The following is a 22,662-nucleotide window of genomic DNA, read 5'->3' on the forward strand; positions in this document are numbered from 1 at the left end:
TGTAACTAGTGACTCTTTCCAGTAAGTAGTTCTAGTAAAATAAATGGATATTTAGCAACCACAGCCATCTGTAAAGTTGTGAGGAAGGCTGGAGGAAGGTGACAAAAAGCATGAGTTTTGTGAATGTCAACATTATAAACAAAAAGAATACATTGGACATTTGACCTCCTTGAGCTAATTCTAATTAGAATAGGCAACCCCATATTTCCCTTAGGCTACAGTGCAGTGGGAAGGGAGTTGCTCATATACCAACTGACATCTATTGAGCTCTTACAGTGTGCTTGATGCTAAGCTAGCCATTGTGGGAATTATACAACGTTCTAGTCTCGGTCCTTAAGGAGACCACAACCCAGATGAAGAAGCGAGACCCAAATATCATGGGAATTGGACAAGAAAATATATACATACAAGGTGTTGAATACTTATTTTATTTTTTTATTTTATTTTATTTTATTTTATTTTATTTTATTTTATTTTATTTTATTTTATTTTTTATTGGTGTTCAATTTACCAACATACAGAATAAACCCAGTGCCTGTCACCCAATCACTCCCACCCCCCGCCCTCCTCCCCTTCTATCACCCCTAGTTCGTTTCCCAGAGTTAGGAGTCTTTACGTTATGTCTCCCTTTCTGATATTTCCCACACATTTCTTCTCCCTTCCCTTATATTCCCTTTCACTTTTATTTATATTCCCCAAATGAATGAGAACATATAATGTTTGTCCTTCTCCAACTGACTTCCTTCACTCAGCACAATACCCTCCAGTTCCATCCACGTTGAAGCAAATGGTGGGTATTTGTCATTTCTAATAGCTGAGTAATATTCCATTGTATACATAGACCACATCTTCTTTATCCATTCATCTTTCGTTGGACACCGAGGCTCCTTCCACAGTTTGGCTATCATGGCCATTGCTGCTATAAACATCGGGGTGCAGGTGTCCCGGTGTTTCATTGCATCTGTATCTTTGGGGTAAATCCCCAACAGTGCAATTGCTGGGTCGTAGGGCAGGTCTATTTTTAACTGTTTGAGGAACCTCCACACAGTTTTCCAGAGTGGCTGCACCAGTTCACATTCCCACCAACAGTGTAAGAGGGTTCCTTTTCTCCGCATCCTATTCAACATTTGTTGTTTCCTGCCTTGTTAATTTTCCCCATTCTCACTGGTGTGAGGTGGTATCTCATTGTGGTGTTTTTTTTTTTGTTGTTGTTGTTTTTTTTTAAGATTTTATTTACTTATTCATGAGAGACACACACAGAGAGAGAGAGGCAGAGACACAGTCAGAGGGAGAAGCAGGCTCCATGCAGGGAGCCTGACGAGGGACTCGATCCCGGGTCTCCAGGATCACGCCCTGGGCTGATGGCAGGGCTAAACCGCTGACCCACCCAGGCTGCCCCTCATTGTGGTTTTGATTTGTATTTCCCTGATGGCAAGTGATGCAGAGCATTTTCTCATGTGCGTGTTGGCCATGTCTATGTCTTCCTCTGTGAGATTTCTGTTCATGTCTTTTGCCCATTTCATGATTGGATTGTTTGTTTCTTTGGTGTTGAGTTTAATAAGTCCTTTATAGATCTTGGAAACTAGCCCTTTATCTGTTACGTCATTTGCAAATATCTTCTCCCATTCTGTAGGTTGTCTTTTAGTTTTGTTGACTGTATCCTTTGCTGTGCAAAAGCTTCTTATCTTGATGAAGTCCCAATAGTTCATTTTTGCTTTTGTTTCTTTTGCCTTCATGGAAATATCTTGTAAGAAGTTACTGTGGCCGAGTTCAAAAAGGGTGTTGCCTGTGTTCTCCTCTAGGATTTTGATGGAATCTTGTCTCACATTTAGATCTTTCATCCATTTTGAGTTTATCTTTGTGGCTGGTGCAAGAGAGTGGTCTAGTTTCATTCTTCTGCATGTGGATGTCCAATTTTCCCAGCACCATTTATTGAAGAGACTGTCTTTCTTCCAATGGATAGTCTTTCCTCCTTTATCGAATATTAGTTGACCATAAAGTTCAGGATCCACTTCTGGGTTCTCTATTCTGTTCCATTGATCTATGTGTCTGTTTTTGTGCCAGGACCACATTGTCTTGATGACCACAGCTTTGTAGTACAACCTGAAATCTGGCATTGTGATGTCCCCAGCTATGGTGTTCTTTTTTAAAATTCCCCTGGCTATTCGGGGTCTTTTCTGATTCCACACAAATCTTAAAATAATTTGTTCTAACTCTCTGAAGAAAGTCCATGGTATTTTGATAGGGATTGCATTAAACGTGTATATTGCCCTGGGTAACATTGACATTTTCACAATATTAATTCTGCCAATCCATGAGCATGGAATATTTTTCCATCTCTTTGTGTCTTCCTTAATTTCTTTCAGAAGTGTTCTATAGTTTTTAGGGTATAGATCCTTTACATCTTTGGTTAGGTTTATTCCTAGGTATCTTATGCTTTTGGGTCCAATTGTAAATGGGATTGACTCCTTAATTTCTCTTTCTTCAGTCTCATTGTTAGTGTATAGAAATGCCACTGATTTCTGGGCATTGATTTTGTATCCTGCCACGCTACCGAATTGCTGTATGAGTTCTAGCAATCTTGGGGTGGAGACTTTTGGGTTTTCTATGTAGAGTATCATGTCATCGGCGAAGAGGGAGAGTTTGACTTCTTCTTTGCCAATTTGAATGCCTTTAATGTCTTTTTGTTGTCTGATTGCTGAGGCTAGGACTTCCAGTACTATGTTGAATAGCAGTGGTGAGAGTGGACATCCCTGTCTTGTTCCTGATCTTAGGGGAAAGGCTTCCAGTGCTTCCCCATTGAGAATGATATTTGCTGTGGGCTTTTCATAGATGGCTTTTAAGATGTTGAGGAATGTTCCCTCTATCCCTACACTCTGAAGAGTTTTGATCAGAAATGGATGCTGTATTTGTCAAATGCTTGCTCTGCATCTAATGAGAGGATCATATGGTTCTTGGTTTTTCTCTTGCTGATATGATGAATCACATTGATTGTTTTTGCGAGTGTTGAACCAGCCTTGTGTCCCGGGGATAAATCCTACTTGGTCATGGTGAATAATTTTCTTAATGTACTGTTGGATCCTATTGGCCAGTATCTTGTTGAGAATTTTTGCATCCATGTTCATCAGGGATATTGGTCTGTAATTCTCCTTTTTGGTGGGGTCTTTGTCTGGTTTTGGAATTAAGGTGATGCTGGCCTCATAGAACGAATTTGGAAGTACTCCATCTCTTTCTATCTTTCCAAACAGCTTTAGGAGAATAGGTATGGTTTCTTCTTTAAACGTTTGATAGAATTCCCCTGGGAAGCCATCTGGCCCTGGACTTTTGTGTCTTGGGAGGTTTTTGATGACTACTTCAATTTCCTCCCTGGTTATTGGCCTGTTCGGTTTTCTATTTCTTCCTGTTCCAGTTTTGGTAGTTTGTGGCTTTCCAGGAATGTGTCCATTTCTTCTAGATTGCCTAATTTATTGGCGTATAGCTGTTCATAATATGTTTTTAAAATCGTTTGTATTTCCTTGGTGTTGGTAGTGATCTCTCCTTTCTCATTCATGATTTTATTAATTTGAGACTTCTCTCTCTTCTTTTTAATAAGGCTGGCTAATGGTTTATCTATCTTATTAATTCTTTCAAAGAACCAACTCTTGGTTCTGTTGATCTGTTCCACAGTTCTTCTGGTCTCGATTTCGTTGAGTTCTGCTCGAATCTTTATTAACTCCCTTCTTCTCTTGGGTGTAGGATCTATTTGCTGTTTTTTCTCTAGCTCCTTTATGTGTAAGGTTAGCTTTTGTATTTGAGTTCTTTCCAGTTTTTGAATGGATGCTTGTATTGCGATGTATTTCCCCCTTAGGACTGCTTTTGCTGCATCCCAAAGATTTTGAACGGTTGTATCTTCATTCTCATTAGTTTCCATGAATCTTTTTAATTCTTCCTTAATTTCCTGGTTGACCCTTTTATCTTTTAGCAGGATGTTCCTTAACCTCCACGTGTTTGAGGTCCTTCCAAATTTCTTGTTGTGATTTAGTTCTAATTTCAAGTCATCATCGTATGAGAATATGCAGGGGACGATCCCAATCTTTTGGTATCGGTTCAGACCCAATTTGTGACCCAGTATGTGGTCTATTCTGGAGAAAGTTCCATGTGCACTTGAGAAGAATGTGTATTCAGTTGAGTTTGGATGTAAAGTTCTGTAGATATCTGTGAAATCCATCTGGTCCAGTGTATCATTTAAACTCTCGTTTCTTTGGAGATGTTGTGCTTAGAAGACCTATCGAGGGTAGAAAGAGCTAGATTGAAGTCACCAAGTATAAGTGTATTATTATCTAAGTATTTCTTCACTTTATTAATTGATTGATATATTTGCCACTCCCACATTTGGGGCATATATATTGAGGATTGTTAAGTCCTCTTGTTGAATAGATCCTTTAAGTATGATATAGTGTCCCTCTTCATCTCTCACTACAGTCTTCGGGGTAAATTTTAGTTTATCTGATATAAGGATGGCTACCCCTGCTTTCTTTTGAGGACCATTCGAATGGTAAATGTTTCTCCAACCTTTTATTTTCAGGCTGTAGGTGTCCTTCTGTCTAAAATGAGTCTCTTATAGACAGCAAATAGATGGGTCCTGCTTTTTTTATCCGATCTGAAACCCTGTGCCTTTTGATGGGGTCATTAAGCCCGTTCACGTCAGAGTTACCATTGATAGATATGAGTTTAGTGTCACCATGATATCTATTCAGTCCTTGTTTTTGTGGATTGTTCCACTGAACTTCTTTTTTTTTTTTTATTATTTTTTTTTATTTTTTTATTGGTGTTCAATTTACTAACATACAGAATAACACCCAGTGCCCGTCACCCATTCACTCCCACCCCCCGCCCTCCTCCCCTTCTACCACCCCTAGTTCGTTTCCCAGAGTTAGCAGTCTTTACGTTCTGTCTCCCTTTCTGATATTTCCCACACATTTCTTCTCCCTTCCCTTATTTTCCCTTTCACTATTATTTATATTCCCCAAATGAATGAGAACATATAATGTTTGTCCTTCTCCGACTGACTTACTTCACTCAGCATAATACCCTCCAGTTCCATCCACGTTGAAGCAAATGGTGGGTATTTGTCATTTCTAATAGCTGAGTAATATTCCATTGTATACATAAACCACATCTTCTTTATCCATTCATCTTTCGTTGGACACCGAGGCTCCTTCCACAGTTTGGCTATCGTGGCCATTGCTGCTAGAAACATCGGGGTGCAGGTGTCCCGGCGTTTCATTGCATTTGTATCTTTGGGGTAAATCCCCAACAGTGCAATAGCTGGGTCGTAGGGCAGGTATATTTTTAACTGTTTGAGGAACCTCCACACAGTTTTCCAGAGTGGCTGCACCAGTTCACATTCCCACCAACAGTGTAAGAGGGTTCCCTTTTCTCCGCATCCTCTCCAACATTTGTTGTTTCCTGCCTTGTTAATTTCCCCCATTCTCACTGGTGTGAGGTGGTATCTCATTGTAGTTTTGATTTGTATTTCCCTGATGGCAAGTGATGCAGAGCATTTTCTCATATGCATGTTGGCCATGTCTATGTCTTCCTCTGTGAGATTTCTGTTCATGTCTTTTGCCCATTTCATGATTGGATTGTTTGTTTCTTTGGTGTTGAGTTTAAGAAGTTCTTTATAGATCTTTTTTGAACTCGGCCATAGTAACTTCTTGCAAGATACATCCACGAAGGCAAAAGAAACAAAAGCAAAAATGAACTATTGGGACTTCATCAAGATAAGAAGCTTTTGCACAGCAAAGGATACAGTCAACAAAACTCAAAGACAACCTACAGAATGGGAGAAGATATTTGCAAATGACATATCAGATAAAGGGCTAGTTTCCAAGATCTATAAAGAACTTCCACTGAACTTCTTAAAGGGGAATTTTAAGAGTCCCCCTTAAAATTTCTTGCAGAGCTGGTTTGGAAGTCACATATTCTTTCAGTTGCTGCCTGTCTTGGAAGCTCTTTATCTCTCCTTCCATTTTGAATGAGAGCCTTGCTGGATAAAGTATTCTTGGTTGCATGTTCTTCTCATTTAGGACCCTGAATATATCCTGCCAGCCCTTTCTGGCCTGCCAGGTCTCTGTGGAGAGGTCCGCTGTTACCCTAATACTCCTCCCCATAAAAGTCAGGGATTTCTTGTCTCTTGCTGCTTTAAGGATCTTCTCTTTATCTTTGGAATTTGCAAGCTTCACTATTAAATGTCGAGGTGTTGAACGGGTTTTATTGATTTTAGGGGGGGATCTCTCTATTTCCTGGATCTGAATGCCTGTTTCCCTTCCCAGATTAGGAAAGTTTTCAGCTAGTATTTGTTCAAATACATATTCTGGCCCTCTGTCCCTTTCGGCGCCCTCGGGAACACCAATAAAATGTAAGTTTTTCTTCCTCAGGCTGTCGTTTATTTCCCTTAATCTATCTTCATGGTCTTTTGTTTGTCTCTTTTTTCCTCAGCTTCCCTCTTTGCTATCAACTTGTCTTCTATGTCACTCACTCGTTCTTCCATCTCGGTAACCCTCGTCGTTAGGACTTCTAGTTTGGATTGCATCTCATTCAATTGATTTTTAATTTCTGCCTGATTAGCTCTAAATTCTGCAGTCATGAAGTCTCTTGAGTCCTTTATGCTTTTTTCTAGAGCCACCAGTAGCTGTATAATAGTGCTTCTATACTGGCTTTCTGACATTGAATTGTAATCCAGATTTTGTAACTCTGTGGGAGAGAGGACTGTTTCTGATTCTTTCTTTTGAGGTGAGGTTTTCCTTCTAGTCATTTTGCTCAGTGCAGAGTGGCCAAAAGCAAGTTGTATTGGGAAAAGGAGAAAAAGAGAGGAGAGAAAGAAGGAAAGAAAGAGAAAGAGGAAAAAAAAGGAAGAAAAAACGAAAAAAAGAAGATAAAGAAAAAGAAAAAACGAAAAAAATGGGGGTGGGGGAAGGAAACAAATCAAAAAGCAAAACAAAACAAAACAAAACAATAAGAACCACGGGGGAGTATCTTCTGATTCTGTGTACTTTAAGTCCCTTGGCTTCCCCTGGGACTTGTCCGTCTAGCTGGTCTTCTGGGGAAGGGGCCTGTTGTGCTGATTTTCAGGTGTTAGCAGTTGGGGGAGCTGCTCTGCCCCCTGCCTGGTGCAGGGCTCAGTGGGGGTTGTTTACCCCGTGAGGCCCCTGGAGCAACAGCATCAGGGGCAGCGGCCAGCTCTGGAGCCCTGGATTCAGCCCCGCAGTACCTCCGCAGCTCTCTGTCCGCAGGGCCTGGAGGCTCCGGGGCGGGGCCGCTGATCTGCTCAGCTGGGGCAGGAGCGTCCTTGCGGTCCTGGGCCCTCCCGGCCTCTGCCTGTCCCGGGGGAGGCCGGATCCTGGGCCGTGTCCCGGCGCCCTGTGCTCCGGGGCCTGCGCTGTTGGATTCGCGCTCCCGCCCCGCAGCCCCCTCCGCGGAGCCGCCCCCGAGCACCCCCCCCCCCAAGCTGCTCCCGGTCCCGCCGTGCGCGCTGCAGCCCTTAGGGAGCTCGGCGCACTCTCCCGGGGCGCAGGTGTCTGTTACTGTCCCCGGGAGCCCGAGGGCATCCCCGCCCTCCTGGGTCCTGCTCCACTCCCTGCGAGCCCCTTTCCCCCGGGAAGGTCGGTGCAGCTCCTGCGTCTCCGGGACGGGGCTCTCCTGTCCTGGGGACACTCGCCCCGGCCTCAGCCCGGCTCCTCGCGGGGTCCCTCCCCCTTGGAGGCCTTTGTTTCTTTATTTCTTTTTTCCCGTCTTCCTACCTTGATAGAAGCGCGAACTCTTCTCACTGTAGCATTCCAGCTGGTCTCTCTTTAAATCTCAGGCCGAATTCATAGATTTTCAGGATAATTTGAAGGTTTTCTAGGTAATTTGGTGGAGACAGGTGATTTGGAGACCCTACTCTTCCCCCAGCTTGCCTCTCCCTCTTTGAATACATATTTTAAAGGCAATATGAAGTCCTAAGAGGAAGAAAAGAAAAAGAAAATAACAGTTTGAAGAGGTTTCTGGATTTGAATAGGGCCTATGAGGTAGGTTAGAAATAGGGAAAAAGTTAGATGTTTCAGGAGAGGGGAACATAACCAATTAAAGTAAAGAGGAGGGAATAAGAATGATGAAAAGACAGGTGGCTATGTTAAGTAAAATGTGATTCATAAACCTTGTCACAGCTCTGGTGTAAGCAGATATGTTACTCACCAAAAAGGCATCATGCTTTTAAAACCCACACCAAACAGTAACTCATATAACTCGGAAATGTCTGATTCTTTCTAAAAGACAGCAGGGGCTGTAGATAAACAAAGCTAAACTGAAAATGATGAGAACAAATGTAGAAGAACACACGAAAATAAAAGGACCAAATTTAATAAGGGCTGGAATCTGGTGTCAAAGTCAAAATAGAGAATCCAGAGTTTGAAATCAAGGAGATGAGGCCAAACAAGAGCAGAATCTCTAGAGAGAGAGGGTTAAGAGGGCCCTGACCTTAGTCTCCAAGGCCAGCTAGTCATGAACATTTGTTTCTATGAGCCAGTAGAAGACTTTCGAGTCTGACTTAAAGGAGCCTGGGATGGGGGAATGGATGGGAGGCCATTAGATCGATAATAACTCTCAGTAATTCTGTATTGCAATCTTGTTCCCCTAAGATCCTAGTCAAAGGAAGAAAATCTTATGCCCAAAAAACCACAGAACCTGAAATAGGTCATAAGTAAGCCTACTTGTTTTATTTGAGATAAATTGCCAATACTAATAAATTTGGAGGACTCTGGGAAAAATGACTCCGTAGGCGGGAAGAAAAAAAAAATCATTAAAATCAATTTGATGTTTGAAATGTCAGATTCTGACTTCCAATAGTTACATAGAGAATGTTCATTGTAAAGGATGAAATAGTAAAGTATTTGAGATAATGGGAAAAACTTAGGTAAAATTGACTTTTTAAAGCAAATCCCCTAGAACAAGTATCTACAGGGTGGTCTCTTACAGATTTAGGAATTCTCTTTGCAACTTTCTCCAAAGAGACCAACATTCCCACATGGGATATCATTGCAAAGGTAATGGTTGTAGTGTCTGTGGTATTCTTATAACAACCTCAGCCTGAAGACCAGTTTTGACAGAAGCAAAAAGGGGAAAACAAGCAGGAAACTAGTTGTTACAAAGGCCATCACCTTAAAGAACTTTATTAACAAGTTTAGAGAAGTCAGGTCAGAGTCTATGAATTAGACTGTTGCATAAAAAAATGATATGGATTAATTAATCTCATTAACCCTTTAGTTTTGGTACTTCTGGTTCTGTCTTAGTTTGCTAGAAAAAAAAAAAAGAAATTATGAGCAGACAACAGAGCAAATTGAATTAGTATGTGAAAAAAATCTAGATGCTTACCGCATGCCTTAGACCAAAATAAATTCCAGATGGACTGAAATTTTAAATATAAATAACAGAAGCTTGAGAGGACTTGAAGAAATAGTGAATAATTACACTTGGTAAAGGAGAACTGCCTAGGCATAGCCCCAGCACAAAGCTCAAAAGGGAAAATATTGATAGATCTGATAACAAAAAATGTTAGATTTTGTAAGGCAATTAAACCCACAGATCCAACTAAATGACAAATCACAATTTGGAAAAGAATTTACAATACATTTTACAGATAAAGGTTTAACTTTCTTAATACAGAAAGAAAGTTTGCAGGTAAGAGATGCCAACTCCAAAAGAGAAATGAAATAACCATCTAAAAGCATGTTCATCATCACTAGTGATGAGATAAATTCTAATCTGATGAACAATAAAAAAAGATATTTCAGCTTTGAGATTATAAAAGAGAAATACCCAGAGTTGATAAGGGTATGGGAAAGAGACAATCTTATACACTAAAATAACAATGGTTAAATTTTATTTAATACATTCTATATGTGTCAGACCCCATTTTACATTTCTATGTTTATTTTCACATTTAATCTTCAGAATAACTCTATGAAATAAGTTTCATTATGTTACCTATTTTTCAGATGTGGAAACTGAGACTTACAGGGGTTCAGTAAGTTGCCCAGCACCTTCAAACAGGGGTCATTAAGATTTAAACCCAGCATCTACCAAAGAGGCCATAGTGTTATTCATCATTATGAGCCTGTCTCTATTTAAGGAGAATATAAATTAATAATACCTCTCTGGCAGATAGTTTGACAAAAAACACTTTAATTGCAAAATGTTTTTGTGCTTTTACCTAAGCATTCCTCTTTTAGGACTACAATCAATGATGTGAGAAGGGTGCAAAATTATATGCTTGATGGTATTTGTTACAGTACGGCTTGCAGTAAGATGACAACTCAAATATCAAAGACACAGGAAGTAACAAAGTAAATTTAAGGGACATCTATACAGAAATATTAAGCATATATTAAAAATGAACATGCATAAATCTATTTAGGGTCAGGGAAATATGCTTTATTTGAGTTCAAAAGGCCTAATAAAACAGGTTATGTTCACTTTGCCGTCAAGTTCTATTACATGCCCTTTTATGGTAATGATACTCTTCTTATTACCCTTAAAGAGATCCCTCTATGTGCTGAGTACTTATGACCAAAATAGAAAAATATTTCCATTTTCATGATACTTGCATTCTAGTGGGGGAGAGAGACTATTAACAAGAATGAAAAGAAAAACATAGAGTATATTAGAGTGGAAAGAGAAAAAAAAAATAAAGCATATGCAATGTTGGTAGGAGGGTGACAATTGAAATTTAAGTGGGATGACCAGAAAAGACCTCACAGAGAAGAGGACTTTTTAGCAAACAGTGCATATCCCATGAGGAAATTGAAATACAGAGTCATGAAGTAATGCCCTTGAGACCGGATACCTAGTTACCAGAAGATGCAGAACAGAAGCACCCTGATTTCATTATGCTCTAAACAAAAACTTCAGAGTTGTATTTACCATTATTAATAGTAATTATGGGTAGTGAGACATGTTAATTTTACAAAAAAGCACTGTGTTTCCTGATGTTTGAGATGCATTAGTGTCTTTCAGTGATGATTTGTGTGACCATAATGTTGGTAAAGAAATAAAAGAGCAGCCTGTTAGAAATCTTAGACAATTTTTGAATGGATGTGAAGGCTCACTAGACCGGACTCATTTCTCTGGCTTCTGCTGTAGTGATTGTGTTCAGTTCAACACTGGTTCTCATAATGGTAACCTTTAGTTCCCAGACATGGCATCTCTAAAGTGAGTTCTCCTCCAGACCACCTATACAATGGTATCACCATTATTCAAGCCCCTGGATCTTTCCTTTTCTCTCTCTCTCTCTGTACTTCTCAGGTCCTACATTCAATTAATGGCCAAAGCTAATAGGTTTTACCTTCATAATTTCCTTGCGGATGTCCTCTTCTTTGGTGTCATGGCTATGGCTCCAGATTTAAGCTTTAATTCTCTCTCTCTCTCTCTCTCTCTCCAGGAGACCACCTTCAGGATTGTAGCTGGATTTAATCAAACCCAGTCAGCTCATTCCTCTGATCAACCCCTTTCAGTGGACACTCCAATTCCTATTTAAGGTAAGTGCAAATTATTTATCCTGTCATTCCTGGCTAGAAGTGACTGACTTTTCTCATTTTTTACTTTCATTTGTGCATGTTTTATAGTCCAGCCATGACACAGATAGTAATGCTCACCAAAGAACCTAACTTTCTCTACACTTCTCAGCTCTTGCAATTAAGTAGGACATATGGCTAGTTCTGGTTAATTGGCTGTTAGCAGAAAAGACATGTGTCTCTTCTGTGCCAGAGCAGAGGAACAGGTGTGAATTCTCCATGCTTCTTTATTCTCCTGAATCAATAAGGAAAGCTGTACATTTCAGATCATGCAGCTGCAAAATGGTGGATTCTGAATCCTCACTGATCTCTGATAGATGTGTGTTGTGAGCAAGAATAAATCTTTCATTTTTTGGTGTGTTCTTGAGCTACTGGGATTCTGCAGTTTTGTTAGCCTAGCCTCTCTAAACTGATGAGTAACAAAGGGGAACTCACCAACTTGCATATTGCTTTGTGTTTTCCCACATCTTTACAGTTGCCTTTGTATATCTCTCTATTGAGAATTTCTTTTTTTTGAATGACCCATTCCTCCAGCCCTCATTATATCGCTCTACTTATTTAAGTTTTACTCCTTCTTCTAGAACTATCTTAAATGCCAATCCTGCCTTAGTGCTTCTCTTTATGCCCAATCAGATGTAATTTCTCCTCCAATCATAAAGGAGCTTAATGGTTACTGTTTTGACTGTTCTCCACAAATTGTGTCTTCTATTATAGTTAATGGCATACTTATTTTTCCTCTCAACTAGAAAGGAGGCCCTGTGAAAGTCTAAATCATATATATGTCTCAACTGTGCACCCCCTTGTATCTAATAGTTGTCTGAAAAATATTTGTGAAACTGAGTTGAAGACTCAGAAGTATGCAGTATCATTTTCAAAATTTCTGCCATGATGGTTAAAATAAAATAGGATTTCAGTCTTTGGGGAATTGACTTTTACATAATTATTTTTTACATAAGTTCTGCTATTTTCCTCTTTCTTTTCTATTTCCGTTATTAAATGGTGAACTTTTTTTTCATTGTTGTCCTCTTAAGACCTAGGGCATTGCTTGGCAAAAAATTAAGTGCTGGATAATGTCAGTGAATAAATAAAGTCCCTAAAATATTACTGTATTAAAAATTGAGTTAGCAAAGATTTAGTTGCATACAAGACCTCTAGACCTGGAAAGAGCCCTCAACACATAAGTTGACAGAATTTTAAAGCTAACCATTGGCTTCAGAATAAGGAAAATGAAAACTAAATTTTGAAGAAGGTGTTCCATTTTTGTAAAGGATTCTCACGTATGTTACTTTATCATTTGGTTGATCTAATCACTCTGTGAAACAGGCAAGAGTTATCCCTACTTTGAAAATGAAGAAACTAAACCTGAGGAAATTTAAACGACTTGCACAAGGTCAAACAGCTGGTTTAAAACGGGTTCTTGGGCCTCTTAATTCTTTGTTCATTGGTCATTATTCTAGTTCTTGCCTTTCCTTATCGAAGTTAAGGACCAGATACATCTTTAGTATCATCACTATGCTTCTGTAATGTGTTATCTTGGCAGCAGCAACTATTGTAAGTAGCTGAAGAAGGCACACACACATGCACACACACATACAATTATACAAGCCTCCTCCAGTCTAGGCTAAAATAGAATTAATCCTGTGTTCATTGCTGGTGAATGCTGAATCCTTCCATATCGGTGTTTGTGTTTAAGAATAAGTCAGTATACACACTCTGTAATTGAATGTCAAGAAATATGAAAATATATTGTTTTATTGCTACTGTTCATTGATTTATCGGAGTGATTTATTGTCGATGGACATGCAGTACAACAAATCACTTTGCTGACACCATCAGCTGCCTTAACTAGGTTGTCAGTTCACGACATTAAAGGTAATGGATGGTGATTATTTTACAGTAATGGGTTTAATCAGCGCTTTGAATGACTTAGCAGTCATGTCAGAATAGAGCCAACTCATCATTCATCAAGGCAGCATTTTGTTTACCAACATAATCTATAATTCATTTGATTGTTGACAATCATCAGCAAATAGCTCTCAGGCAAAGTTTTATCAGAGATGGAAATCTGCACAGCTGCAGCATGCTAAACCACCCCATGGGGCTGCCTGAGCAGACGCAGGTGGGGAGGGATGCACTTGTTATCAGCCCCTTGAAAGGTGGCTTCCACCAACTGGGCTTATAGTCTTCTTGCCATTCCATGGTTTGGATTCTTTCAGGTTACGTATTGCCAGCACCCCCAATTTCATAGGGTCTTCAGTCACCTAGGAAGACTGTAGTTAGGAAAATGAGAAGAACATGATTTTGGTGCTTAAATCAGCTCAACATAGCTAAACACATGGTTCTGGTTATGCTACTTATAGCTAGTAGCATGGAGCCTGAGCTGCATCCACTACTGAGGTTCAGACATGTCTTGGCAAGTTTGGAGACCTAGTGGGGTAGATGTAGCAAGTGTCTGTTTTCATAAGAGATTATAGAGCTTTGTATAGGAGACCTTAACATAAAGCTATGACCTTCTTTGGCCCTTTGAGTATCCCATATTCCTTACCAGAAAGAAATATTTACATACCTGCAACATTTTTACATATAATTTTAGTCAGCTTGCAAACCATCTAGCTGTAGGCAGTAAAGCAGAGTAGTTAGGACCTCTGATTCTTAATTGTCTGTATTCATTAGTGTGTTTTTTATCTGTTCATTTTTGTACACTAGTTGAGCAAGAGACACAAGTGTGGAAAACAGGAGCCATAAGCAAGAACTTGAAAGAAAGAGTTATTCTGCAATCTGGGGGCAGACTGCAATACAAGTTGCATGACTTTGGTCTTCTGTGTGACAAGACATACTACACAGCACATATTTTTGATACCTTATAGGTTCCAGGCATTGGTGGGGGTACAGTGCCCAGTGGGAGGCAGTGGTGCCAAATAGAAGATAGCAATACTGATAGGAGTGGCAGCATGCATGCCCAGCAGAAGCAGCAGTGGGAACTAAAAGATGCCATAGGACTTGCAAGTGCCATGGACCCAGTGTTACCTGGAACATGAGTTAGTAATTCAGAGAGCTGATGAAGAGAGGAAGAAGAGGAACAGAGTAGTCATGCAGTGACTGTTAAGACAATTGATTTTGAGCATACACGAGATACCTCCTAAGGACTGCCAGTGACTATTTTATTTGAGGGCAAGCATAGTTCACAAGAGCTGGAGACCCTGAACTAGCAGGGAGGGACAAGAGCTAGGGAAGCACTGGTCCACAATAATTCGCAGCATGTTTTAGGCAGAGTCATTACTCCTCTTCTGATATTGTTTATCTCCTCCATAAACTGAAACATATGTAGGGTATGTAGACTCCAGTGGGCAACGAATGGGTAGAGATATCTCAGACCATCTCATTGCCTTTTTCAAAATCCATATACTTGGGACTTTCAATGAATCATAACAGAATCTGGGGTTGAGGTTTGGTAGATGCCAGATAGGGGGAGGTGGGAGAGTTGAGGGTGTCTGTATGTGTGTTAGGGATGATAGAATGCAAATTTAATCTTCCCATGTTATTCTGATTGATATTTCCAACTTCGATAAACATTTGGTTGGATCATTTCTGATTCTCTTTTAGCTTCCATGAGTCTATAAAATTTTGGTGCACTAAGTTCTTAAATCATCTTCATTTCCTTTCAATGATCTATTCTTATTTCTTAGGCTGGTCCAAGCATCCTTAGTCATGGAGGGAGTAAGCTCCTCTCAGTCAGATACCTTAGGGGAGACGTTAGACATGGATGCCACTCTCAAGTAGTTTAAGAAATTAATACAAATATAATGATGACATTCGTTGAGTGCTTGTAATGTGATAAACAGTGTTCAAAGTGCCTTTCATGTGTTAACTCATATAATATTGTAACATGCAAAGTAGAATTGATCATAGATTAAAACAAACCTAAGCCCATAAAAGTAAAATAACTTGCCCAAGTTTGCTCAGGTAAGAAGTGGTAGAACCAGGCTTTGAATGCAAGCAGCCTTTTTTTTTTTTTATTCAAGTCCCACAGAAAGAGGATCACAGTAAAGAAGGAGAAACCACTGAGGATCACCACAATGATGATGAGATCACCACTATGTTTCTTTGGCAGTGTTGGGGCACAAACATGGATATTGAACCCTGAAGGGGTATCAGAGATGAAAAAAAGGCAAATAAGAAAGAATGAGAAAAGAAAAGGCTTCTCAATCCTACTTTGGATGCTGGTGGAAGAAAGTGATGATGCACCTTTTATCAAAACAAAATTGCTTGTTTAAAGCATGCACTTTATTAGATAAACTTTTTTTCCACCCATTTTATCATCTGCAAAAAGCTAGGAAATACTCAGATTTAAACAACTAGTGTAAAAAAAGAGGAGATTATATGAAGGAAACATTTACTGCTTTTGAAACAACTCCATTTCTTTTCATCTCCATAATGTACCCAGAGCTGCCTGCCTCCACTCTGGCTTCAGGAAATATTACTATGTGAGTCCTCTCTCTGCCAAAGCTATCCTCTCTCATCTCCAGATTATAGGAGGGACACTCAGGAAGAGGATAGAAGGGAGGGATAAGGGGTCTTCAAAATGAGTTTGTTCAATTTATGATGAGTAAAAGCTGCCATTGCAGGGATAGATGTTTCTTCATTTTCTAAAATCCCTTCTTGCCAAATACCCTTCACAAACTTCCAGAATGAGGGCACACCTGCTCAAACTTATAAGGAACTTCCCTTACCAAAAAATGGTGTCACCACTCAGAAAACATGATGAGCACTCATAAGCAGGAGATCTATATATACTTGTCTCTTCTGCTACAAGGGAAAAATGGAAACTGGGATTGCTTCTTACCTCTGAAAATCTAAAGGCTCAACTAATTGAAATTTTAAGGCTCTTAGATAATCAAAGCTTATGTTCAAGTGCTACACACAAAGCTCAGAGCTTCTGAGAGGTTTCAAATACTCGAGTAACCACAGTGCTCATGGAGGGCCTGCACATACACAAGGTAAGCCACTGAATGACAATACAAAGCAGGTGATCAAACAAGCTGCAAAAAAGATATCAGCATGGGCTGAGCTAATTAGGTAAGGCTTTGGAACAAAGGGGGACTTTGAGGAAATGATTGACCCACAAAAAGGGTGAGGACAATCAGAAGACAGAAAGCACACCAACTTTAGAGGTGAGAGTGTTACTGAAGAACAAGGTGACCCTCATAAGTATAACTTGATTTGGCAACAAGTATGTGTGTATATTTAAATCACTGCCTGAAAGCGTGCTAATATTACTGTAATTTTTTATGAATAACACATGACTCATATAATTTTCAAACCTTCAAAACTAAATGGATGGGTGATGTTTAGCAAAATTGTGAAAAAAATTGCCATGAGAATGTTGCAAATTTCCTTTAAAGGAATGAGGGAGAGAAGGGCCCTATTGTCTCTAAGTGGTATTTTTGCTATGAAATGTGCATTACTCAGATATTTCAATGGTTGAACCAATTCTATGTTGTTAAATGGGAAATATCCACAGAAAATTTTCTTTGAACTGATTTTGAATCTTTAATAGAAATAATGCATCTACATGTGCTAATTGTAAAAATATTTTTAATTACACATTAAAAAAAGAAAAAAATGCTTATAAACTTATCATCCAGCCTCCCAAAGGTAAATTAATATTTTGATGTATTTCCTTCAGACTGTGTGTATGAAAATATGTGTGTGAATGTGTGTTTTAAAATGTGGTCATAATGGGATGTAATTTGTGCTGGATTGTATATGGCTGCTGATGAGTCATCCTTCCAAATATGCATATCACTCCCACATTGACTTTGGGATTAGCCCTGTGACTTTTATCAGCCAGTGGAACATCAAGAAACATGCAAGGCAAAGACTTGATATAGCCACCTGGTCTAGCCTTTGTGAGGGTGTAGGATCATTTATATGAAAGGCTGGTCAACCAGATGTCGCATATAAACCAGGTTATAGGTGAGCCTGTAGCTGAGAAGTTTATAACAGAAGGCCTCCCTTAGCCAACCAAATGATTATGAAATATATCATATTATTATTTTAAGTCACTAAGTGTTGGAGTCTAATCAATACAGGACTTTAAACCTGATTTTCCATTTAATATATTGTGAATGATTTCTTATATTCTTAAAACTCAAGAACACTCTTTTTAAATTATTTCATCATATTCTATCACAACATATACTACATTCCATTCAACTAATGCCTAATAGTTTGAGGTGCTTACAATTAATTTTTAATGCTCAGTTGATGACTCCCTAATGCCTCTTCTACTATCTGTAGTTCAGGGAATGTAAACTTATTTTGAAACAAGTTTATATATCACTATATTTTCAAGTGCTTGAGAATGGTAGCTATGAATTAGATTATTTTCTCCCCTAAGCCTTTGCATTGTGCATGGCAAATAGTTGGTGCTCAAAATATTGAATGAAAAAAATGAATAAATATATTTTAGAAAATTTTAAAAATAGCAGTTAACATCTTATACATTTTAATACAGTGTCATATCCATGCAAAAGGTAATGGGGATATGTTGGTGTTAGTGATCTCTCTTCCTCTCCCTTGGGATTTCATGCTGCCCAGGAGGACTGAGAAATGAGTCTACTTTGAATTCAGTGTTTTCACATAAAAATTGTTACTTATTATTATTATTAGGATTATTACTTCCACATCCCATTCTCTTAATGTCCTGCTTAGAATGACAATTAGCTCATGAATTAATTTGTACCAAATTGATACCTTATTGGGTTTATCATCCTCAAAGGTAAATATATTCATGAAGAAATAGTTTGTATTTTCTAAAATCATATGACTTCACCCATATTCTAATCTTTATGGCAAGAAAATACTTTGAGGTAATCTGCTGTTTCAGGGTTTTTATTTCTTTGGTTTCCTCTGTAAATAAGGGTAATTCAGAGATGGCCACATTGTATTTTTCAAGAAATTACCATCCTTGATTAAAGCTAATCCAGTTTTCAATTTAGGTTTGAAATGAAATGTTTTAGAAAGGTAAAAGAATCAAGATAACAAGTTCTTTTTTTTATTAACCTATAGGGCAACTTCTTTTGTATTTTGTTTTCTTTGGATAAGGCAAGTAGATTGTAATCTTCATTTTTAATTAGGTTTTAAAATATATTTAATCCCCAGGTTAAAGCATATTATTCATGATTAATGGAGAAAACCAACAACCTTAAGGATGCCAGCTTCAGATTGAAACTACTGTTCTAAGTTATTTGGGTAACAACACTGTGTAGGAGGCCCCAAAGCTTCAAAAGACATTCTTGTAGTTTCAAACTTCTACCCATAAAACTCTTTTCTTCACTGCTTCACTTTACTTGCCTATCACAACATCCTCCCTCTTTGGGAAGCAGGGAAAACAGAACCAACAGTAATTAAGCACAGGCTGTGACCCCATGAAACAGACTCAGTTGTTGACATTTTACAGCCAACAGAACAGAGACTCAGATGATTGCAGAGAAACCAGTTGTAGAGCTGGCACTCAGATACCAGTGATACAGTCTCTAGATCCAAAGCATGTTATTTCTGAAACGGCAGAGTCAGAAGGCCAAGATTCTGGTCATGGTTCTTGCAATGCTTGTGGGGTCTTGGGTAAATACATGAGCCTCAATGCCCTTATTAGCAAAAAAATTCTGCCTTTCTTACCTATTCATAGGGGTAACATTACTTTTCCTATCTCTCTCATGGGGTGATATGATAATGGTTGGGACTATGTTTTAAAACCTGAAAATATTTTGTAGAAATATATTGATTGAAGCTCGAGATTCTGAATGAATGTAAATAATCTAATGATTGGCCCACACATGTACATAAGCATCTTGGCCGTCCTCATGAGTAAGAAAAGGACCCTTAAAATGTCTCTTTGAATTGGGTTTCCTGGTTTTCTGTTTCATGATGACTCATTGATTTTCTCTTCTTCCTGCCTCAAAGTAGTTGTTGTAAGTTTTTTCTTATATAACAGGGCTGAGATCTACTCCCCAAGAAGTTTTTGAAGGGAGAGAAAGTGACAGTGATACAGAAGTGGTGCTTTAAGAACACATATTTTGAATCTGGTGAGTGAACTAAGATGAATTGGCTGATTTCTAAACTTAGAGTGAACCATTTCTTTGAGCCAGTGATTGCAATTACTGACTTCTGCGTGCGTGTTTAGTGAGTCAACACCCCTTCTTCTGTCCTCAGAGAACTTAAGTACCTTAGCTTTTCTTCCACAACTTTTCTTTCTCTGCAACAGGGCCCCTCCTTTTTTTCTTATTTTCTAAATATATTTTTGTGTGTGTGTGCCAAGAGTTGGAACTAAATGATGAGGAACATATTGGCCATCGACTTACACTATTCTTGGTCAATTCATTAATAGTGGTCCTTTAAACTTCACACCTGCAAAATGGGTATATGGCGTTTACTCAGGTCCCTTCATTCTGAATATGGAGAAGGTGTTTGGAGAACTTTGAGGCTCCTCTGAATTATACTGATTGCCTCCAGTGCCTTTTTGTGATGGCAAATACTAGTTTAGTGTTCCAGCACTTTCTTTCCTCTGGAGACAAAATGCACTTTGTAAAATAATGTAATGAGTCTATTAGGTTGAGCTGTGTGAGACTGCTTTATTTGTAGGGAAAAATAGTCAAATGCCAGCAATTCCATATAGTTGGGTGATACTTTCTTATTGTATTTTCTTTCCATTTTGTTATGCTTTCCGTATTATTGTGCTGTTTTTCACTCATAGATAGGAGTGTTTACTGCCTGGATGGCATTAATGATTATAAAAATGATACAAACATTTATTGAGCATTCTTTATGTGGTAGGTTCTCTGCTGAGAGATTAACATGCTAATCTCATTTAATCCATACAAAATTCTTGTATGCCGGGTATTATCAGTAGCCTCACTTTGCAGAGGGAGAAATCTAAAGTTTAAGAGGTTGATTAACAAACCTTGGATTATACAATTATGAAGAGCAGAACGAAAACATAAACCATGATGTATCCAACAGCAAAGGCAGGTTCTTCTTTGAACTCTGTGTTCTTCTATGAACTCCCATAAGCTTATGTAAGAAAAAGAGGAAGCATCAAGCTGGACACTGAAGTGACTTCTGCAGGAGGAATGATATGAAGTGTGTGTAAGACTGGTGAAACAGCCAGGCACCCTTGCCATCTGTATACAGGAATAAAGCTCCACATTGCTATAGCCGTATATTATCAGCTAATCTGCTTCATTTATTCCAAATTGACTGCCCATTAAATTCCAGGTGACCCTCTGTTCTTCCATTTAGAAACCCGAAGTATTTCTAAGTGAAATAAAATGGAGATCTACACAAACCTTCATGCTCTTTGTCTTAAAGTTCAAAACACTAGCATTAAAACTTAAATATTCCCCTGGCCTTCACTGACCTAATATTTCTTCTCTTACATTGGTTTTGTTCACCTTGGAGATGGAATTTGAAAGTAGATTAAATAATTTCAGAACCTTTGTTACTATGGTGACCTAGGATGGAGTGTGTTAGATTCTTTCCTTCATATCTTGACACTGAGAAGTCTGCCTATTTGTCACTGTCTTTTACAGAAGCTCATGATGTGATAGAAGGGATAATGTATGGGAAGAAGTGTTATTAGAGACACATTGAAAGAAATGCAGCTTTGTCACTGGCCTCTGTCTGCTTTTAAGAGGTTCAGATGTGGATAATTCTGTGGCTTATGTTCAAAGCCTAATGAAGTCTTAGATGGTTTGAAGCCTGATAACCACACTGTGCTATTTATTTATGAATGTGGCCCAAAGGATATTCTTAAGTTTCATCTCTCTTCTAAGCATGCTCATTCCTAGGTAATGTCATTTAGTCTCAGGTTTTAAATACCATCTCTATAATGATGATTTCTAAATTTATATCCCCATCAAGAATTCTTCCCTAAACTCCAGACTTGAAACTCAAATGCCTTCTTGACCAGCATAGCCTGATAACATGCAGGACACCCAGTTAAATTTGAATTTCAGATACACAATAAACCTTTTAGCATAAGTAAATACAATATCTGAGACATATTGTATTAAAAGGTTTTTTTTTTTTTTAATTCAGATTTAACTGGGTGTCTGTGTTTTACTTACTGGATACTGTGTTTCTAAATCTGGTAACCCTACTCTTCAATCCAACACCTGTATTTAGATAGCTAAAAAAAAAAAATGCCCCAGGCTTATCATGTCCCAAGCAAAACTCCCAAATTTCCTCACCTAAACATGCTCCCCTCAGTCTTTTTCAGTTCAGTGAAAAACTACTTCTGATGATTATGATTTAGGCCAAAACCTTCAACTCTTCTCTTTTCTGCATATGTGTATTGAATCCAGTTATAAATGATTTTGCTTCTATATAATTATTATCTGTCCCAAATCTGACTACCATTACCATATCCATTGTTACTATCTTGGACCAAGTCACAACCATCATCTGCTGGACTATTGAAATAGTTACCTTGCTTTTACTCTTATAGTTCCCTTTCCACACTGAAGTCAGATGGATTCTTTAAAAATAAAAGTAATAGCACGTCAGAAATCTTTAATTTTGTACAAAAGCCAAAGTGCTCAAAGTTGTCCAAAAAAGCCCTGGTGTGCCCAGCTGCCTTCTCATTGCTATAATCTCTCCTTCCTCATCCCCAAACACTCCTCCTTTACTTGCTCTATACACATGACTTCCTCATTGTTCGACAAATACCCCAAGCAAACTTGAGCCTTTGCACTGCTCTCTCCTTTGCTGGAAAGTTTCCTTGCCTCATATACATGACTTCCTCCCTTATTACATCCTTCAGGCTTTCAAATGTCTTGAAGATTTCTCCCTTCCTCTATCCTCTTGCACTCACTATTCTATTTACATTGTTTTCTTTTTGTCCATGGAACTATTTACCACCTGACATGTGTTTACTTATTTGTTTTTTGTCACTTGATCCACATAGAATATAAGCTCAGTGAGGGCAGGAACCTGTACTGTTGTAGCTCCAGAACTTAGGACAATACCTGGCTCTGTGAAAATCTGATGAATAGGGGCACCTGGGTGGCTCAGT

General features: G+C 38.7%; 2 long non-coding RNA genes across 8 annotated transcripts in view; one reads left to right on the forward strand and one right to left on the reverse strand.

Moving 5' to 3' along the window:
- LOC111097745 overlaps nt 1-22,662 on the forward strand; it is a 232,828-nt gene that overhangs the window by 75,061 nt on the left and 135,105 nt on the right. For all 6 annotated transcript variants that reach the window (XR_005365959.1, XR_005365960.1, XR_005365961.1 and 3 more), the window contains one exon: nt 11,456-11,552. This is a non-coding gene — a long non-coding RNA (uncharacterized LOC111097745). The remainder of the gene's footprint in view (nt 1-11,455; nt 11,553-22,662) is intronic.
- LOC102156507 lies at nt 13,323-21,054 on the reverse strand. 2 transcript variants are annotated; one of them, XR_005365956.1, is made up of 3 exons: nt 20,936-21,054; nt 20,551-20,708; nt 13,323-13,858 (listed from the first exon to the last, which is right to left on the reverse strand). It is a non-coding gene; the product is annotated as an uncharacterized LOC102156507 (long non-coding RNA). The 2 variants fall into 2 exon arrangements; XR_005365955.1 differs by having other exon boundaries at nt 19,952-20,708.

Source organism: Canis lupus, chromosome 10 (assembly GCF_011100685.1).
Source record: "Canis lupus familiaris isolate Mischka breed German Shepherd chromosome 10, alternate assembly UU_Cfam_GSD_1.0, whole genome shotgun sequence".
In the NCBI taxonomy this organism is placed as follows: domain Eukaryota; kingdom Metazoa; phylum Chordata; class Mammalia; order Carnivora; family Canidae; genus Canis; species Canis lupus.